We start from the raw sequence: 3,484 nt of genomic DNA on the forward strand, positions 1-3,484 counted from the left end.
CCGGCAGGAGGGACCTCATCTTTCGTCTTAGAGGTGTTCGAACAACGCTTTTGTAATCAAAATCCTAAAGCATGGTGGTAGGTAGGATGAATGCTGAAGAATCATTGATGTGATAGATGGATCTAATGACAGTAAAATTGTATATTTAGGCTTTGTTTAGTTTCCTTCAAAATCTCAAAATATTTCAAGATTTTTCGTAACATCGAAACTTTGGACGTATGCATGGAGCATACGAAAATAAAAACTAATTACACAATTTACTTATAATTTACAAGACAAATCTTTTGAGCCTAGTTAGTCTATAATTGAATACTAACTGTCAAATACAAATGAAAGTGTTACACTAGCCAAGCCAAAATTTTTCACAAACTAAACAAGATCTTAATTATGAGATATTTACTTGTGTGACCCTCAAAAAATGCCTCTTTCTTGTATGGTGTGACACCCAAAAATTTTATTTATTTAAAATAGATGAATTGAATTTAATGAATTATTTTGTGAGCATTTCAATATAGGAAAATAAATAAATTTGGGGAATTAAAATTAAATATAAGTTAGAATAACATTTTGTTGCATGCATGCTGATGCATTTTATTGGTGATGATTGTTTTAAAAACCAAATATCTTGTGCAAGAAAATATTTGCAGAAAAAGAAATGCATTTGGAAAATATGTTTAAAAAAATGGAATTTTCCCCTCCCCTTTCTTCTTTTCGGCCCTCTGGCCCAGTTACCCCGTGCCTCTCCCCCTTTATCTTGGGCCAGGCCCAGCTGGCCGGTTCCCCTTTCCCCCTCTCCCTCTCAACCGCTGATAGGCCGGGCCCGCCTGTCAGCTCTCTCTTCTTCCAACTGCCCCCGTTTCCCTCTCTTCTCTCTCTCGGCAGCAACTGCCCAGCCGAATGCCGCGCCTCCCCCCCCGCTCACACGTTCTCCATCTTCCCTGCGCCTCGGCCTTAGTTGGAGAGCGCTCGAGCCGAGCCGTTTCTACCGTGCTCATTTGCTTCTCTTTCGCCCGCTCTCCCTCGCAGTGCTCGCAGCAATCGCCGCCGCGATCCACCGCACGTCGTCGGGCCGTTCCGAGCCGTCCCCGCCGTTTTCGTCGCGCCAGTGAGCTTCCCCACCCTCCCCGCATTCTCCTCGACCGAATCCATTGCATTTTCGTGCCTCCTAGCCCCCTGGCCGCGTGCTCCAGCGAGCTCTCCCCGGTCTCTCCGAGGCCAGGAACGAGTTCGTCTCCGCCTCCTCTCTTCCCCGGTGGTTTCGGATTGGAAAACCGAGCTCCGTAGCGCCTACGCGAGCTTCTCCGGCGAGCTTGCTCGCCACGGCAATGGTGGCGCCGCCGCGTTCTTCTCCTTCTCCGGCCAGACGCGCCGCGCCCCCCCCTCTCTCTCTCTCTTCTTTGCGATCTAATCTCGGCCGTCCATCGCGAGATCAACGGCCGAGAAGGGCCCGTACCCCTTCGCGGGTCATTTTGCTAAAGAGTCCCCCAAAAATCATGATTTTGTGCCCGCAGTCCTCGGCCAGAGAAACTCCTGAATTTCTGAATTTATTTAAATCCGTTTATATCATGATTTATTTACAGAATTGCCACTGCATTGTTTGGGCCATAAAATATTCGTTTTAGCTCCGATTTGACCCGTTCAAATTGCATTAGGGTTCGTAATTAAATTCTCTACATGATAATACCCCTATTACTGTAGTTTGCAAATTTTTAATTTTAGGGTTAGGTTTAATTAATTAAATGGCTATAGGAAATCGCTGTAAATTCGTAACTTGGTCGTTTTAGCTCCGATTTTCGTGATTTACGTATCTATGTGATCGTAGCGAAATGTAGGTTCTGTTTTTAAATATTTTATTTCATTTTTGATCTGTTGGTGTACTGTTCTAACTAAAGGATTGTTTGCTTGTATGATTGAACTTGGAATGCGTGTTGTTGTGTGGTACCGATCGAGCGCAGACGGTGACGTGTCCGTGGCTGATCCGTTTTACTCCGAGGAGCAGCAGGACCAGCAGCAGCTTCCCTTCACCGAAGGCAAGTATAACATGGGTTTCTCTTGTACACCTATTCACTTAATTAATTACGCATCTGCATGTGTCTAATTTTGATAACCCTAAGGACATCCAAGCTACCTGACTGTATATTTATGACACCTATGGGTAGAATGCATGTGGGTAGCTTTGCTAGTGCTTTAAGTAATTGAGACCTTACTATCACTCTGACTTTAATAAATATGATGGCAAATGATTGGGAAAAGGGCTATGGTGCAACTGACTTCGGTCAGGTTGACCTAGACCCTCCGTAAGGACTTCTCTGTAAGCGACTATCCGGGACTTACAGTGCAACCGTAATGGTTATATGGCTCTAACTTTAGCTCAGTAGTAGGATCTCATCTAGCTGGTTAGAGGTTACCCGAACGGGCGCAAGAGGGGCTTGCCACTTTGGGTATAGAACTGCTTCTGTTCCTATGTGTATAGCTGTGATGGAAATTTGTCATAGGAAAGGGGGTCCTCTATATCTGCCTGCCGAGGAAACCTCGCGGCCCTAACTGGTTAGACGTGGCCTATGGAAAGCTTCATAGTGTTCCTTGCCCGCTCACCTTGGCAGTGTTAGTGGGTCTTGCAAACCCCGGACATATGGGTAACATGACTTACGGGAAAAGTGCACACCTTTGCGCAGAGTTTGATCAAATTGGTATACTAGCCGTGCTCTCGGACATGAGTGGCCTTGGACCCTTACGAAATAGTTGGGTGTGGATGGTTACGGGGGAATGACTTATAAAAATCTGACGCATTGATCATGATGATTAATGTGGTTTAACCGTGATGGTGATGGTGTTAGCCGTGAAGGTTAACGGTGTTATTATCATGTACTCATGTGGGCTAATCAGGAGCTTAAGCATAATTTATGATTAAATGGGATTAAAACATTGACCAATTAAAATGCTAACTGCAGTAGCCAGTGTCTGACCTTTTTGAGCCGCATAAAATCTGAAAGTGCATCTAGCCCTTTGTGGGTTTTGGTGAATTGAATGACAACATGATTAAAGGTCTAATAAGTTTGCTAAGTGTTGAACAGGATATTGAGTCTATTGCACATACTTGTGGATTGTGTATTAACAAGTATGTTGAAGGCTGAAAGCCCTAGTTTGGTTTTGGATAATTGATGAAACCCTAGTACTAACCTCTATACTAAGTGTGTGTAGACTTAATGAGGTTGGTACATACCATGTGATGGAGCAAGTAATGATCATGGTGATGATGGTGATGACCACAAGATGATCAAGTGCTCAACTTGGAAAAGAAGAAAGAGAAAAACAAAACCCTTTGGAGATCAAGGCAAAGGTATTGCTTAGGGTTTTGGTGATCAAGACACCATAGAGGGTGTGATCACATTTAGGATAGATAGCCGTACTATAAAGAGGGGAATTCTTTGGCTAAGCGGTTATCAAGTGCCACTAGGTGTCATTGTTCATGTGCATGCATTTA

This window comes from Sorghum bicolor, chromosome 5, assembly GCF_000003195.3.
Source record: "Sorghum bicolor cultivar BTx623 chromosome 5, Sorghum_bicolor_NCBIv3, whole genome shotgun sequence".
Classification (NCBI taxonomy): Eukaryota; Viridiplantae; Streptophyta; class Magnoliopsida; order Poales; family Poaceae; genus Sorghum; species Sorghum bicolor.